The sequence below is a fragment of the Ambystoma mexicanum genome, chromosome 11 (assembly GCF_040938575.1).
Source record: "Ambystoma mexicanum isolate Mex_15411 chromosome 11, UKY_AmexF1_1, whole genome shotgun sequence".
Taxonomy (NCBI): domain Eukaryota; kingdom Metazoa; phylum Chordata; class Amphibia; order Caudata; family Ambystomatidae; genus Ambystoma; species Ambystoma mexicanum.
Window position 1 is genome coordinate 847,845,287 of NC_090934.1, and position 18,837 is coordinate 847,864,123.

Genomic DNA, 18,837 nt, shown 5'->3' on the forward strand with positions numbered 1-18,837 from the left:
TTGTCTTCTTTCCCTGACTCGCTGTTATGTATGATGTTCATTTTTTAAAATAATAAAAACATTTTTAAAAAAAAGTAACTTGAATACATGTTGCTTACCTGATTTCAGATCATATTTTATCAAATAAACCACATTATTTTGTACCAAGTTGTGTTCCACATGTTAATTTGCAAAACTAGGTACCACTTTTAATATCTGAAGATTAAAACAGAGGCCGCCTCTTTCTGTGTTGAAACACTTAACATAAACAGAAAAGCTATAACGCTAAAGGGGATTATTTTTCTATGAACTATCGGGTTACTTGACCTTACCGTTGCTGGCCCATTGGACAAAATCACAGAGACTGCTGTAATAATAGTTCAAACTGAACCAGCTGATTTTAAGGAGCTCGGCTATAAGAGTTTCCTGCTCCTAGAGGAATAGCAACATCTTCATGCTAACATAAAGAAGGTGCGTTATTCTCCTTAAGAAGAATTTGAAGTTGGATGACAAAGCCATTTGTAATTTGGGGATGAAACTGGTGGACTGCTGCTTGGCTATGTCTTCATGAAGGATTTAGCCAATGGCTTTACTGCATTTACATGGTTGGACCACAACCAAACCTCTATGAAGAAGTTCTTTCTCCCTCAGCTAAATTTCCACAGGGTTGAGCAAAGGCATTAACGTCCATCAGTATATAGATGACGGGCACAAGTTCTCCTTCTTGAACCGTGGAAGTCTTGGCCAACCAAGTTCCTTTTTTTTTTGTGGAGAAATTTATTTTTTATTGGCTCCCAATAAGATTCCAAAGCTAGACCTTGCAGCCCCAAGCAGGTAAATATACTAACCCTTTTCCTTTTCATGAGTAGGTGGCAGAAAGGGGGATTGTCCTTCACGTGGGTCGGAGAAAACCTGTGGTCGCGGGGTCTGGCAAGCAATAGTGAAATCTAGGTACAGTTTTATCAGGAACACGCCAGTAATTTATAGGGATACAGTTTGTCAAAATGACAGGTGCTACCCAGGTATTTGACCCTAGGTCATGAGGCCCTGACAACATTTTTCAATTTATTTTTAGATTAAAATATTTTGTATTGATTTTTAATTGTTTCTCTATCAAGATCATGTTATTGCCCTAAGACATATAGTATTACAGCTATGCCTCACCCCCACAGGGAGCCAAAGGCGGGTGGGTGGTTCCCAATGGCTGGAACAGCTGTCACAACAACAGGCATGCCCAGGGATGTCCCAAGACCAATCAGTGTCCTGAGCCAGGGACACTTGCAGTAATTGGGGGGAGGTGCTGCGGGTTGAGCATGTTGGAACAAGGATACACTTGAATAGGTCAGGGAATTCACTCATGCACTCTCCTTTTCCCTACCACCATAGCAGTTAAGTAAACACTCAAATTTAATGTACCCAAGTATGGTAAATTATTGATTTTTATAAAGTTGCATGGATCAACATAAGACAAAGTACAATCTCTAACATCACAGAGTTTTTCAGTATTGGTCATACATAAAGGAAAAACACAAGGATATGAACAATAGTTAATCTAATTGCTTGTGCATCAAACAAGGAATGAGTCCTTCACTGTCGTTATCTGATGGACAGCGTTGTACAGAAAACAAATGAACATTTTAACATGAACAACACAACAAGTAACAAGTTATTCTTCCAAAAACAGTGGCGATACACTGCAGTTAAAAGGTGCGTCTACAACGTGGTGTTTCAGCCATCTATAGGGGCCGAATATGCCTCACATCTGACACGGCCTTCTTCAAGACGGGGGGCTGTATGAGATGGATGTTCTTTGAGTGCTGTAAATAGGGAAAGTGAGTATCATCAGGGGAGTGCTCAAGTGAACATTATTGGGCAAAGAACAAATCATTAACTGTGCCAAGTTAAAGGATCAGAACACAGCTTAACTATGGGAATGAATAGCCACAGGTACTTTGATGGGGACACAATCTCATCTGTGAAGGTCCCAAATGGGCTCCTATTGCCAAAAAATTGGAGGAGTGATATTTTAGTAAAGGATCCTCTATTTTTATATACTGGCGGAAAAAACACTATGGAGAATATGTGCAAGGGTATATGGCCACTGTTTACTTAATTAAGCTAACCTCTTAATGGTGCTGCGGTCTTTTGAAAGAAGATCTGTGCTGACCTCGAAGGAAAATGGTGTCCTGTGAGAGGGCATGCAATTAGTAACCAAATCAAATATTTGGGTCTATAACTGACACGATATTTAGAGTGCATCTGGTGCTCACTTAATACCTTTATCGCCTTGGCGCTCGCGGGCAGCGTGTGACAAGAGAAGGGCTCTGCAGCAAATGCTGAGTCACTCTGTGAGCTCGTAGCTCGTAGACCTGGAAGCACAGCGTTACTAACGCTGTTGCTAGTTCTCGAGCATTTTTATATCAGCGGCCATCTTGGAATGGTGTCCAGAGCCGGATCTGGGCTGAAATTGAGGCTAGGTGCCTATTGGGGATCCACTGATGGAACTTAATATTATGGTGTCACTGGGTCATAAAGTTTATCTCGGTTGTCATGGTAACCATTGCAAACAGAAAAGAAAACACTGTTCTACATGGTGACAATGCCGTGCATGTATCACATTTTTTAACGTTTTAACCTGTGATGGTCTGTACATGCAAATGTGTATTTTGAAAAGTGCCAATGAACACCAGATCGTTGCTCTACATTGTATCTGACTAGTTTTAGAAGACGCCAGGTAGAAAAACAGTTCATTTTTGGCTGAGCATTCTACCCCACAAGTTTTCTGAGACCCAAGGAAGAAGCACAGTTCATTTGTGGCATGGAATGACAATATCTGTACACAGTGCTCCATCCCGGATTTGTACAATGAGAAATATATTTAACGCAAGCCACTCACAAGGGAGTAACATTGCAAGTTCGTGCCTGTGGATGCGCAAAACGAAAGGAGTGTTGCTGCCACAATGAAAGAGCATAAGACAGCATCATACGATTGAATTCAGGTGGTGTATGCTGCTATACCAGGACATAGAATGTTACCGCTCTCAATTGGTACTATCATGTCTGTAAGCAGTGTTATAGAGACATCATTACCACGGCAGTGTACATAACCACATTTGGATGCCGTAGGTGGTATGGTCCAAAAGGAGGCTAGTGTTAGTCAAGTTGATTTCATTAAGCAAATTGATAGTGCTGGTGGTATCTTTTAGATATGAAGGCATCTTAGCCATGAAGGGTTTTAAGAAAAAATCTGTGTAGAGAGATAGAGGTTCGAGCAATGATTCACACGTGGACACTATGGGTCTCCCTACTGGTTTTTGGGTATCCTTATGTATTTTGGCCAGAATGTAAAACGCTGGGGTGCGTGGGTGTCGCTGCCACAATGAAAGAGCATAAGGCAGCATCATACGATTGAAATCAGCTGGTGTATGCTGCTATACAAGGACATGGAATGTTACCGCTCTCAATTGGTACTATCATGTCTGTAAGCAGTGTTATAGAGACATCATTACCACAGAAGTGTACATAACCACATTTGGATGCCGTAGGTGGTATGGTCCCTTTGTGGCTAAGATGTCTTCGTATCTAAAAGATACCACCAGCACTATCAATTTGCTTAATGAAATCAACTTGACTAACACTAGCCTCCTTGCTACTATGGATGTGGAAGCATTGCATACATTAATCCCCCAAGCAGAAGGTCTAGAGGCAATAAGTGACATCTTGAACACTAGGGAAGACATTAAATTCAACTCCGACAGAATTCATTCTGGAATGTACAAGACTGGCTATGTCAGAAAATGTCTTTCTCTTCCAGGATCAGTTTTACAAAGAGACTAAGGGAGTGAGTATGGGGGCTACATTTGCCCCAGACATTGCAAATCTGTATATGTCCAACTACGAGAAGAATAATGTATTCACGGAAGAATATCCCTTCCTAGGGAATATTTCCCTCTGGAAACGTTATATAGATGACATCATAATCATATGGAATGGCTCACCTGTTGGGCTGCAGGATTTTCACTGATGGATACATTTACGAAGTCCCCACATCAAATTTACCATACACTGGGACCATCACCAGATTGATTTTCTAGATCGCCACACAAACAAAACAGGAGACCATTTGAAGACGGAATTATTCTGAAAACCAACAGACCGCAACAGCCTTCTCCATTTCCAAAGTTACCATCCGATGGGTTTAAAATACAATCTGCCCTACGGCCATTTCTTACGGATCCGCAGGAGTTGCACGGAAATTGAGATGTACAGAAAACATGCCAAGGATCTACAAACTCGACTGACAGAAGAGGCTACTCCCGAAAATCCATCAGACAAGCCAATAAGAGAGCGAGACGCACCAAGAGAGATCTGCCTTGAGAAGAAGCCTAAGAAGGAACTGGGGAGACTGGTATGTGTCACCACTTTTGGACCATTGAGCCATCAGACACAAAAAACCATAAAGAAAAACTGGCACTTGGTGAAGCAGCCAGGTACACTAAACAAAACACCATGCTTTGCATTTAAGAAGCACAGAAGCTTAAAAGACTCTCTTGTGCACACAAAGACTCTCTTGTGCACACATTCATAGAACCACCCCCACGAGTGAACAACAGGTTGTGGAATCTACCCCCACTCATGGGACATTACAAATGTGGCAAGTGTGTGGCCTGCCCGCTCACGTTACAGAAAAAATCTTTTGAGCACAAGACAATCAAATGTACAATGAAGGACCACACAAATTGCAACACAAAGGGCGTTATTTACATAATACAATGCCTCTGTGGACTACTTTATGTAGGGAAGGCCATACGTCCCATCAAGATGTGCATATCTGAACACCGTCCATGCATAAGGAACATCATAGCCGACAAGCCCCTGGTCGAGCACTTTAGCAAAAAAAAACTCAAGGATACAGACTTAAGATGGTTTATTCTGCAGAAAGTGACACCGGCCAAGCAAGGGGGGGGGGGGGGGGGGACAAACAGGATTTTGATGCAACTTGAGCAACGTTGGGTGCATAAATTGGACACCGTGCAGACTGGACTTAACATTTCCGTTGAATGGAAATCTTTCCTGTGAGTCCTTCTTCTAGGTGTGTTAGCTGGTACTTTTTGGAGCATACCACCCACGGCATCCAAATGTGGTTATGTACACTGCCGTGGTAATGATGTCTCTATAACACTGCTTACAGACATGATGGCTATTGAGAGAGGTAACATTCCATGTCCTGGCATAGCAGCATACACCACCTGAATTCAATCATATGATGCTGTTTTATGCTATTTCATTGTGGCAGCAACACCACTTTCGTTTTGCGCAGCCACAGGCACGACCATGCATTGTTACTCCCTTGTAAGTGGCTCGCGTAAAATATATTTCTCATTGTAAAAATCTGGGATGGAGCACTGTGTACAGAAATTGTCATTCCATGCCACAAATGAACTGTGCTTCTTCCTTGGGTCTCAAGAAACTTGTCAGGTATAATGCACAGCCAAAAATGAACTTTTTTTCTACCTGGCGTCTTCTACAACGAGTCAGATACAATGTAGAGCCACTTTCTGGTGTTCATTGGCACTTTTCAAAATACAGATTTGCATGTACAGACCCTCACAGGTTAAAAAGTAAAAAAATGTGATTTATGCAGTTTCTGTGCAACATGCACGACATTGTCACCATGTAGAACAGTGTTTTCTTTTCTGTTTGCAATGGTTACCATGACAACCAAGATACACTTTATAACCGAGTGACTCCATAATATTAAGTTCCATCAGTGGATCCCCAATAGGCACCTAGCCTCAATTTCAGCCCAGATACGGCTCTGGACACCATTCCAAGATGGCCACCAATATAAAAATGCTCGAGACCTAGCAACGGCATTAGCAACGCTGTGCTTCCAGGTCTACAAGCTACAAGCTCACAGAGTGACTCAGCATTTGCTGCAGAGCCCTTCTCTTGTCACACGCTGCCCGCGAGCGCCAAGACGATAAAGATATTCAGTGAGCACCAGATGCGCTCTAAATATCGTGTCAGTTATAGACCCAAATATTTGATCTGGTTACTAATTGCATGCCCTCTCACAGGACACCATTTTCCTTCGAGGTCAGCACAGATCTTCTTTCAAAAGACCAAAGCCCCATTAAGAGGTAAGCTTAATTAAGTAAACAGTGGCCATATACCCTTGCACATATTCTCCATAGTGTTTTTTTCTGCCAGTAAATAAAAAATAGAGGATCCTTTACTAAAATGTCACAATGATTTGTTCTTTGCCCAATAATGTTCACTTGAGCTGATGATACTCCTTTTCCCTATTTACAGCACTCAACGAACATCCATCTCATACATCCCCCCGTCCTGAAGAAGGCTGTGTCAGATATGAGGCATATTCAGCCCCTATAGATGGCTGAAACACCACGTTGTAGACGCACCTTTTAACTGCCGTGTATCGCCACTGTTTTTGGAAGAATAACTTGTTACTTGTTGTGTTGTTCATGTTAAAATGTTCATTTGTTTTCTGTACGACGCTGTCCATCAGATAACGACAGTGAAGGACTCATTCCTTGTTTGATGCACAAGCAATTCGATTAATTATTGTTCATATCCTTGTGTTTTTCCTTTATGTATGACCAATACTGAAAAACTCTGATGTTAGAGATTGTACTTTGTCTTATGTTGACTCCATGCGACTTTATAAAAATCAATAATTTACCATACTTGGGTGCAATAGATTGAGTATTCACTTAACTGCTATGGTGGTAGGGAAAAGGAGAGTTCAGGAGTGAATTCCCTGACCTATTCAAGTGTATCCTTGTTCCATAAGTAGCCTTCCTGGGGAGAATAGGGTCCTCACCAGCAGCCCGGATTTCTGAATCGGGTTGAGCATGTTGCAAAATGTTTTTTGTTTATCCCAAACAGAACTGTTGGCTGAAAAAGAGCAATAGGCTGATAAATATACTAAAGATTTTGTTTAAAAGAATACTTCAATGTTTTTAAAATACAAGTCCTTTTATATAAAGCACATGACGTACTGAAAACGTAGTTCAGATTTAAACCTAAAGCAACCACCAATATTCAACAGTCTGTCTTACCTGGGCAATGACAGGCATATATACATGTCTCATTATGAGGTTGGCAGTGTAGTAAAAGAAAGTGTCAGTAATTCCGTCACCGCCACTTTTCCTGCACTGCCAAATTTAGGTTTTGGTAGAATTACAGAGTGGTCATTCTGGCGATTTTGGTGGAAAGGTGGAGGATTTATCTGATGTCGGATATAAATTCTCAATTTTTCCTCTAAAATCAGCAGAATTACCACTCGTTAATTCCGCCATTGGTAATTCTGCTGAGGACTAACACCACCCTACAACCACTTGTAATCCTGCAGTAAACTCACGGGACAAAGTGGCAGTAACAGAAATGTCTTCTGGTGGTATTTCAGCAGAGTTACTGCCAAAATACTGCCAAACTCGTAATGAGGCCCACTATCTTTTATATACAGGACATGGTACATGTTGAAAACATCTTTAAACCTCAAGTAACCATCAATGATCGGGCTTTATAACATGGACAGTTACTTTTACACACAATAGGATTTAACATTTTCAAAATCTAAGACTTCAAAGGTGATGATCATTTAGTTTGTTCAACTCGACCTTTCTTGTATTGCAGTATGGCATCTTTTAAAGTTTAAGCAGCAGAAGGAATAAGGAAAGAATTGGAACGCCAACTGGCAAGCACAGAGGCCAAGATAAAAAAATAGAGGCATCTGAAAATATGATTGAGGACTCGAAAGGGGAACTCATCGAACTCACGCAGAAATGCACAGATCGCTCGGAAAGAGTGGGTAGATATAGTTACAAAAAATACACTGAAAAGCTGCATGGGCAAGGAGACAAACCAGGCAGACTCCTAGCCTGGTTAATCAGGGACATGGAGGCCTGAGACGGAATAGTAGAAATAGCAGATGAATGCGGAGAAAGCTGAAGATCGCAAAAAGAAATAAACAAGATCTTTAGAGCCTTCTACCGAAATCCCTATGAGGACTTAGGGGACACCAGAATGGGGGAAATAACAGAGACCCAGGCAGATATAGGCCTGCCTACACTAACAGCAGAGCAAAGAGAAACATTAGACGCACCAATCACAGTAGAAGAGTTAAGAGAAGTGGTAGCCAGGCTCCCAACAGGCAAAACTCCCGGCAGAGATGGAATACCAGCAGAATTCTACAGAGAACTTCCAGACATAGTGAACCCACAGCTACTTCTGATCCTTGAAGAGTCACTTGAGAAAAGGAAACAACCTAATAGTATGGAAGAATCCAACATACTCCCAATTTTGAAACCTGGCAAAGAGCAGAGATTTTGTAAATCCTATGGGACAAAGACTGATATGCTTATGGACATTTCTCCTCTGTTAAAAGCGCAGTGAGCTAAAGCGTGGTTCAGACTCTCCCGGTGGCCATCCACTCAAGAACAGGCCAATGGGGGAGAGCGCATGCGCGAGCAGCGGCTGCGGACGGAATAGAGGACAGCTCCCGGCGACCGCTGAAACATCCTATAATATCCTGACCCCCCTGTGAATGCTCCCCAGTTGGTGCTACCGCCAGTGCTATAGGGCATCCAGGCACCACCCCCCGCAACCCAGACTGAAGTCGGAGCCGGGGAATGAGTGTATGACGCACCGGCCACCCGGCCCACAGGGGAGACGGAGGCTGCCGCGAGACCTGCGTTGCTGGGAATTTCCCACTCACCCACGCCACCAACGCCACCACTGATATCCCAGACGGCCCGAACGGACGGCTGCTGCAAGTGCCGGACACAGCTGGAGCCGTGGGAGGAAAGGGACTGCGCCTCCGTAACCGCCAGCATACAGGCCGGCCCCCTCCCCCCACCCCCTGCCTGCACGGGAGGTGGGCACAAGCTAGCCCGTGAAGAAGACAAGGCACCGCGGCGCCAGCAACACCCCATGGCAACATAGCACCAGTGGCCCTTGTGCCCTGGAGCCCCGCAACCACCCGGCCGCCAAGCGACCCTCTGGCAGCACTTGCGCCGCACGACGGTGGAGTGGCCCACATGGAGGACTGGGAAACTGTGCGCCATACCCGGGCGCCCACGGTCCCTGGGACTGCAATTATACCTGAACTGGAGGTGTGGTGCCTCGCGGACTGCACACCCCCTTTGGAGCCCTGCCGGAACAGCCTGCACACGGATCAACAACAGTTAAACACCTGGCCCACACTGGAGGCAACACTGGGCCATACACTTCTTGAGCCCAACGCTTGGGCCACAGCCTCCCCACCACTCCATACCCCCCCCCTGCTTCCAGAGGGTGATTGGGTAAGAGGAACCGTACGAGGAGTGGGGGACACCCTGTGCAAATACACAGTCCCGCGGACAGGAATCCACAAAACTGGTGCAATATCAGCTGTGACACCCGAGAGACCATCCTGGGGAGGCAACGGTGTAGGAAACCACCCCCCCATCCTTGCGCTAAGGGACTGAGGGTCACCCCTCCCCAGGTGCACAGCGGATCCCTCGTGCCCTAGACCCCGGGCCCACAGTGGGAAGGGCGGCCCCCATGTGACGGGAGCACACGCTGCGGGCTGCTATACAGATTTGAAGATCTGACCCGGGGATCACTGTACCCCCTCCCCCAAGGGCAAGTAACGAGCACTCCACACCATTGGGACCCCTGGTGCGGCGGCACTCCTTTGGACACTATTTCCCCGAGACTGGAGGCCCACACTCTATCTGGTGGCACGCCGTTGGCATCCCATACCGCCCCAAGACCGGCCTGGCAACAACTGGGCACTGATAGAATCCCCAGAATCCCTACGCACCTGGTGGATCCTCCGCACCCCAGGCCAGAAACTCTGCAATGGGTAAGGTGCCCCCAGGCGATGGATCCACGTGCAGTGAGCACAAAGAAGCAGGCTCTGGGAGGTGCTCCATTATCAAGGCATGCGATGGGCACACCGTACCAGGGAGACCACTGGTACGACTATGCTCCTGCAGATGCCGGCCTCTGGGCTACTGGTGGCCCATCGTCTACTCGGAGACACACCACCGACCACCCATACTACCCTATGACCTGTCCAATGGACTCTTTTGATACGCTTGACCTGGGAGTCTAAGGGACGGCCACCTCTAAGAAGGCCCATCTTCCACTTGCACCACAAGATATCTCCTCCGAGACTCTGACCATACCACCGCGACCACCAGTCACAAGCGGGCACACTAACCACCATCTCTTGACGCTCACACCCACACCCACTGTGCGCATGACACAGAGGCTGGACACGCAGTTCTCGACGCCGGGCCCCACAAAGTCTCACCAGGAGACTGAACCTAACCAAGGCCTCACTGAACCCACACAAGCAGCCTCATGGGCAAAGAGAAGGCCAAGAGACAGACCCTACAGAGCAAAATGGACATCTTTACAGTGGGGCCCCCACTCCAATCCACAATGCAAACCCTGGATGGTGGAGTGCCTGTGGAAGAAAGCCAGGACCCTCCAATCTCACTCACCGACGCCATGAAGGCGATTGGCGACTCAAGGGCGTCTTTAGAACTGAAGATCGGAGGGCTGTCCTCTAAGGTGTCCTTCCTCCGTCAAGACCTAAGCTGTCAGCCAGAATTGGGGAATCTGAACAAAGGATATCGGACACGGAAGACAGTTCGCCAACTCGAGCAACAACTAGCAGCAATATCCAAGAAAGTTGACCAGCTCGAGTATCGCGCGGAAGACAATGAGGGACGGGCACGACGCAATAATCTAAGGATCCTCAGGATCCCAGAGAAAGAGGAATGACCCAGCACTGAACCTTTTCTAGAAGACTGGCTGGCTCTTGTCTTCGCCCCCAAAAAGCTGTCTAAATTCTTCTCCATCGAGCGGGCACAGAGTGCCCACCGGGCGACCCACCCCCAGAGCCCCACCAAGGACAATCATTGCACGCCTTTTGAACTTCTGGGATTGAGACACTATCCTTCAAATGGCCCATACCTCAGGCCCAATTACTTACAACGGATACCGCGTTGGGTTTTACCCAGACTACACTAGGGAGGTCCAGAAAGCCCACCAGTCCTTCGACTGTGTCAAGAAAAAGCTCCAATCCTTGTCAATCAAATATGCCCTCTTTTTCCCCGCATTACTTAAAATCCATCATGAGGGCACTACCCACTTGTTCTACAATCCCAAAGAAGCATGGGAATGGCTTGAAATTCCAATCCTTAACAGGCCCGTCCTCCGCCGATCGCCTCCCGGTCCATCTGGACAGAAACCTAGGCCCGGACAGTCCTCGCCCCGCTCCACCCCCACTGGGCCGGAATCAGAAACGGCCCTGCACCTGATGAGAACACTACAGAGACTGGGTAAGCCCCCGTTTCGTGCTGACTGGGCTGCAACATCTCCCAAGGGGTTTGACACCCAATGTGGACATGACCAGCAACCGCCACCTTTCGGAGGTACCCAGTGCAACGCAGATACACCCTAACCTCTGGAAGAGTTCCTAGGTAACAAAGGGGAGCGCTCCCAGCGGCAGCCGCCCTTCCGAGATACTTTTGTCGCTCCAGCTGGGTCACCGCCCTATAATGGTTGATGTTCATGTTTTTATTTTGCGCCCCGTTGGCGCCAGGTTCGGGTTACAGGTGCTTCTGGTTGGGGGGGAAATACGGGGTGGGGGGCGGGGTAAATTGTTCTTTTGGAAACGGTTGAGGCAATCACATTTACCACTTAAGGCTGAGCATGTCGGAACCACTGGTGGGCGGGCTGGGATGAGACACGAGGGGGCCGGGGCTCTGGATGGACAGGGTGCCACCATCGGGGGGACAGGGCCGCGGAAGGGCCCTTTACCAGGAACCCATCCCCCCTGGCGATTGTCATCATTATATGCACACCAATGGCACATGACAGCCACCTTACCCTGCTCACTGGAACTTGAACGGGCTGGGCTCTGGGGTAAAAAGACGGCTAGTCCTCTAACAATTAAATAGACACTCACCAGACATCGCCCTTCTTACAGACACACACTTGATGGGCACCGAAAGTAGATTTTTCAAGAAATCCAACTATGCAACCACCTTCCATGCCGGGTTCTCAAGTGGCTCCCGGGGCACCGTGATTCTGCTGCATAAAAGAGTCCCCTTCCAACTGAGGGAACTTCACGCGGACCGGAGGGGCCGCTTTGTGGTTCTCACCGGGGACATCGGGAGGACCTCCAGGGGCATCGCGGCGGCCTACATCCCTCCCCCGTTGGCACACGAGTTCCTCCGAGACCTCCATGAGGCAATGTTGAGGGCACGGGCAGATAGGTGGGTACTGAGTTGGGATTTTAATGAGGACATGGACATCCGTAATGACAACCATACGTGGGCAATAGAAACCCCGACACACAAACCAAACTGCACGCCTTCGCATCTGCGATGGGTTGGGTGGATGCATGGCGCACTCTCCACCCCACTGACAGATGCTATTCCTTTTTCTCCAATGCCCAAAACTCCATGTTCCGCGTAGACCACCTTTTTGTTCCCCAAGATATGGCTCAAACTGCAAACTGCCACCTACCTTGCCAGAGGTGTCTCAGACCACCCCCCTCCAGCTCACTATAACACTGCCCCAGGCCAAGCGCCAATCCTCCTGGCGACTTAACGCATATTACCTGGGTGTCCCCAAGGTGTGTCAAGGCCTCGTACAAAAGACAACCGACTACTTTACCCTCAACGGAGGGTCCGTATCCAGCCCTGTTACAATGTGGGAGGGCTACAAAGCAGTGCTCCGAGGCGAAGCTCTGTCTCTGATCACAGCATACCGACACCGCCAAATCCTAGAAATCTCTGAAAAGGAGGCTGCGGCCAGGGCTGAAGAGGAATTCCTAGCCTCTGGTACGCCAGAGTCCAAAGAGGCAATGGTTACGGCCCAGGAACTGTTTCGGAACCTGGCACTGGATAATGCCAAGACCGCCCACTTCACCACGCGCAGTCAGATCTATGCCATGGGTGATAAGGCCGGTAAGACCCTGGCCTGGCAGGAGTGACGGGACAGCGCCCGCGGACATGTCAGAACCATCAAAGGATCTGCCAGGGTCCTGCATCAAACGGATGCAGACATAACAAACGCCTTTGCCGCCTTTTACCAGAGCCTCTATGCCTCCAGAGACAACACGCCCGCTATGGGGCCGCCACGCTACCTAGACGCTACCGTGCTCCCCAGGCTCTCCGAAGCTCAGACCAATACATTGGAAGCCGAATTTGCAGAGGAAGAGATGCCAACGGCGCGGTCTCAGCTTCAGCCCGGTAAAACCACCGGCCCCAACGGCTTCCCTGCCGAAACCTGGCGGAGAATGGGTGACTCGGTGGCAGGCCATATGCACCGTATGTTATGCTCCTGTACCAACGGTATGCTTCCGGAGGATCTACGGTGGGCCACCATCGTTGTGATCCCCAAACCTGGGAAAACCCCGGACCTCTGCGCCTCATACAGACCCATCTCCCTCATCAACGGAGAGGCCAAAGTGTTAGCTCAGGTCCTAGCCGACAGGATGCTAAAAGTCATCCGCTCCCTGGTCCACCTAGACCAGTGCGGTTTCATGCCGGCTAAATCTACTAGGATGAACTTGCGCAAGGTCCAATTTGCAATCAGCCAGGCCCCCAACATCAAAGAACCCCTGGCGCTACTCGCAGTCGACTTCGAGAAGGCCTTCGACTCGGTGGGGTGCTCTGCCCTGTGGGACATCATGGAACAAATGGGGTTTGGGCCCAACGTCATGTCTTGGGTCAAGCTTTTATACACTGCCCCCGAGGCGATGGTCTGGGTGAATGGGATCTCCTCCAAGCCCTTCCCGTTGGGCAGAGGAACCAGGCAGGAATGCCCCTTTTCCCCCTCTTGTTTGTATTAGCCATTGAGCCCCTTGCAATACAACTGAGGGCATCCCATGCATGGTCTGGGTTCACCTGGCCCTGAGGCGGCGAAGACCGGGTCTCGCTCTATGCAGACAACCTGCTTATCTATATGAGCAGTCCAAGGGTTTCATGCCCTGGGATTACCAAAATCCTTACACAATACCAAACGTTCTGCGGGCTTAAAGTCAGAAGACAGAAAACCATCTTCTTCCTGCTCCAGGGTGGGGGGGATGTGATCCCTCCACGCTGCCCCTACTCTGTCTCCATCCAGAGTTTTGTTTGCCTAGGTATCGAGGTGACCCCTAGTCCCGAGGACTTTCTCCGACTCAACCTCCAACCCGTGATTAGCAGGCTGGAAGCGGACGTCACTCACTGGTAGTCTTTACCCCTGGGCTTGCTGGGAAGAGCCGCCCTGTTTAAAATGCTTTCCCTACCAAGCTTCCTTTATGTCCTCCAGAACGCTCCCATTCACATCTTCCCCACAACCTTCTCTAATATTGACTCCATCCTCCGGAAACCTCTTTGGGGTGGGAAACAACCCTGCATCGCCTTGACCATGATGCAGCGATCCGTCTGGGAGGGTGGCCTGGGTATACCCTGCCTTTGGGCCTACTACTGGGCGGCACAATTAGGTGTCTTGAACAAATGGCTCCTTGCAAATCCCACTCCCCCACATGTCGGTAATGAGATTAGGTGCATGGGAGAACAAACACCCCTCTGGGTTTTATACGGTACGGACCCGGCCACGGCCAACCTCCCAGGTATGATACGCCAGATATGGCTGGTGTGGAGGGAAGCTCTCCAACATATTGGATGGGAGGGACGACCAACACTGACTCAACCGATGTGGGGCAATGGATACATCCCGGAAGTGGTCACATGGGCCGATTTCCTGGTTGGGAGGACCGGGGCATACAAACCCTCACGGAGGTCCTACACGACAGACACCTCATATCATTTGAAATATTACAAGAAGAGTTTGGTCTACCACCCGGGGACGTATACAGACACACGCAACTGGCACACGCACTACACGCACAATTCCCCAACCTCTCAGACATACCTTCAAGCTCACCCCTCGAGGTCAATGTACTACACGCAAGGATCCTAGCAAAACCAACCTCGACACTATATCAGGTTATTACCGCATTCGGGGCTCAGGAACAAACCCACCTGCGAGAGAAATGGGAACGCCTACTGGGTCCCCTGGAATCAGAGGAGTGAGTGGAGGCCCTGATGTTCCCCCACAAAATAGGCATTGATGCTAAATTAAGGTTAATACAATACAAAATACTCCACCAGACCTACCACTCCTTGGCAGCGCTCGACAAATGGGGATTGAGGGAGGACGCCCACTGCCCCAAGTGTCGTAGAGAGCCTGCCACTTTTTACCATATGCTCTGGGAACGTGTTATTCATAAATTCTGGAGGGAATGCATGCACGAAATCAACAAGGTCTTGGATTACCCGGCACCGTTGGAATCCAAGGCTGCACTGCTGGGCATCCAGGGGGAAACAGATCACACAAAGGGAGAAATAACTTTTGTGGCCGTAGCACTGGGCCTCACTTAAAGACTTGTGGCCACCACATGGGGGCGCCCGACGGGCCCACCATTTACAGATTGACCAATGAGATGGACAGGTGTCCGTCCATGGAAAAATGCATATACGCCGCCAGGGGCTGCCCTGGCAAATTCCTGAAAGTATGGGGCAAATGGTCTGGCATTATATGACTAAGAAGGTCTTAACACCAACCCCACACTATTGACTGCCCCCCTTGCCCCGCCCCCCGGTGGAGCCACCCTCCAGTCAGCCCACTCTCCCCGGCAAACTGGCTCATGCCCATCCACTCTGTGGTGACATGACCCACTCACCACTGTCTAATATATGCGTAATATCCAGCTGGCATCCCGGCTGGCCTACCTTCTGTCTAAATATGTCAATCCCGTATTTGGTTGTTTGTTGGACGGCGGGTATGCCCGCCTTGTTGTTGTAAACCAATAAAAAGAATTTATCCAAAAAAAAGAACAGGCCAATGGGCTGTGTTTGTGCCATTAGAGGCACTCCCAGGCATTCGTTTGCTTAAATATAGAGTATGTAGGTGTTAGTTCTATGATTGGGTTAAACGTATCTGATGGCCCCTCATGGGCCCACCCTACTTCAGATAATACTTTCAATACAACATCACATTGATAATTAATTGGTTAGCACTGTTCAGTATAGGCGGTCTAACACAAGGGATTTCTATTGGTTTGCAATTTGCTCACCAACCTTGGACATCCTGACAGATGTCAAGATAAGAGAAAGACATAGTTTCAGCGCACAGCCTCACCTGTGACTTGTGAGAGGTCCTTGACTCAAAGAGACAGGGCCTATCCTCTCTAGCAGCCAGGGCTCTCTGAGTGTACAGAAAACCAGGAATGTCAGTAGGGCCGGGTCCAAGGAAAAACCCTCTGACAGAGGGAAACAAATCTTGTGTTTTTCAGCAAGTTGAAGGCAGGACATTAAGTCCTCACGGAATTCAGCAGGTAACCTGACAGACACAAATGTGTAACCAGCCAAGGTAAATAATGAGTAGACAGAAAGGAGGATGAGAGTAACAGGATCATGGGAGTTGAATCGGGAGCGATAGAAGGACAAATGAGAGTGCCAGAGAAATCAGGGAAGTTGTGACACGCAGCTCATCCTTTCTGTCTGGTATTTGTTTTTCACATAGAAAGTACCTTCTGAAGCGTGCCGTGACGTGCATAATGCTGTGGCCATCTTGGGTGTGGTGGAAAGGCTGGAAACGCCTATAAGGGTGGAGTGTTGTCTGTTGCAGGAAATCTTGTCTCCCATGGTCCCAAAGAAGCCAAGGGTGGAGCCGAGGACTGACATCATGTCCCTTCCCAGATCCAATGCCACCCGGTTTCTAAGGATGAGTTCTCTGGAATAAGCGTACCAAAAGAGGGGCATTGACATGATGTGCTGGATCCCAAGTACGGTCTGCTGGTAAATACCCCATCCAGTCAATAAGATATTGTGACACTCTGTAACATCTTGAATCACACATTCTGGCAACCTCGTATTCTTGCTGTTGATCCAGCCAGATATGCAGAGGTATTCTTTTGAGTCTGTGAAGGGCAGATCGCTTCTGGTAACACATCAACAGAGATGTATGAAAAACCAGATGTATTCTATGTAGTTTCAAGCGGAAAACCACTGTATTATTTACTTTGTCAATCATGAAAGGTCCATAATATCTAGGGTTAAACTTTCCCTTGGTGAGGTGTAAAGGTAGGTATTTGCTGGAAAGTCACACCCGATTCCCTTTTTGGAAGGATGTATTCTGGTTCCTATGCATGTCTGCATATTTCTTTGTATTTTTTTGAGCTGCTCGAATTGAATGTAACGCTTGTTTCTGTACCTCTTGTAAATCTTGCAGACAAGTCTCGGCTGCTGATATTTTAGAACTGTGAGCAGGTAGAAAAGGCAACCATGTGGGATGATAGCCATAGTTTCAGTAGAACATAGTCACGTTGATAGAAGAGTGTAATGTGGTATTGTAGGAAAATTCTGCAGCTGGTAGTAAGGAAGCCCAATTGTCTTGAGTGGCAGAAACAAAACATCTCAAGTACTGTTTTAGAGTTTGATTAGTTATTTATGTAAGTGCATTTTAATGCAGATGGTAACTGGAGGAAAGATGTCCATTTATCGTTTGGATGGCAGGAAATCCAGAATAAATGAGCCATCTTGGAAAAGGCGTCTATGGTGACCCTAATGACTGCCTTTCCTTTTGATGCTCGTAGGTCCACAATACAATCCATGGCAATCGTATGCCAAGGATGAATAGGCAGGCTTGCTTGCCACAGCTTCCCTGCAAGTATTGTGCATTTTAATTTTGCTTGTGCACAAGTTACATATATTTGGCAATAGAAGATGACATTTTGATGCATCTTTGGTCACCAGAAATGTCTTTGCAGTGTGGACGATATGCCTCTATGTCCTCCAATTTGAATACTGGGACATGTTTGCAAGAGTGTCTTCTTTAAGGGTTCTGTAGGGATGAATGTGATAGTGTCCTTAAAACATAACCTATCGCTGGAGGTCCAACGTACTTCGGATGGTATAGAGGCGTTCAGGTCAGTCTACCTTGTGGCTTCACATACTGCTTGGAGAAAGGAAGAGACAACCATAATGAACTTGTCGGAATATCGCCCAACGCAATTACAGTTACCACCACTTGGTCCAGCGGTATTGGTGCCAGATCACAAGTGGCAGTGGGCGTGTAAGTCCCCATTCTTTTTGAGTCCATAGGACTCAATGGGGCATTTTCGACACAATTATCGTGGTATTAATAGTGCTGTGGTAATTGCACAGAAAAGTAGTGGAAAGTCAGCGCATTCACCTCCAGCTCAGAGCTAGAGGGGAATCCTCCAACTTTCCCCCAAACCCGTGATTGGGCGGTGTGGTAATGCAGCAGTAACGCTATTATTGCTGCATTTTGACCACACCACCCAACTCCTGATGAGGCCCTTGGTGTGAGGAAACATTCTTTCGGAAGCTTGGTCTTCTTTCTATGTGGACTCATAACTTCTGGACAGGACAACTGAAACTACATTCTGTGTAACAGGAATATATTTCGAATGGACCTGGAATTGAGAAAAGTAGTAGACCCATCGAGCTCGACGGCTATTTTGACAATCAAAAGACTAAGAGAAGTAAATTCCAATCGTCTGTTCGTATTTCTGTTTCTTGGTGTGCTCGCAGCACATAATGTCTCCACTCCTGGCAAGCCAATTTCATCGCAAAAAATTCCTTCTCTAGGGCCAAGTAGTTTGTTTCAGAAGGTAACAAGGATTGAGAATTATAAGCTATGGGGTGCTCTTCGTTGTCCTTTGACAGCAGTTTGAGAAATACCCCACCTGCTCTATAAGAGGCATCAGTTTGAAACCTCTGCAGGAGCCGATGTAAAACTCTCTTTTAAGGA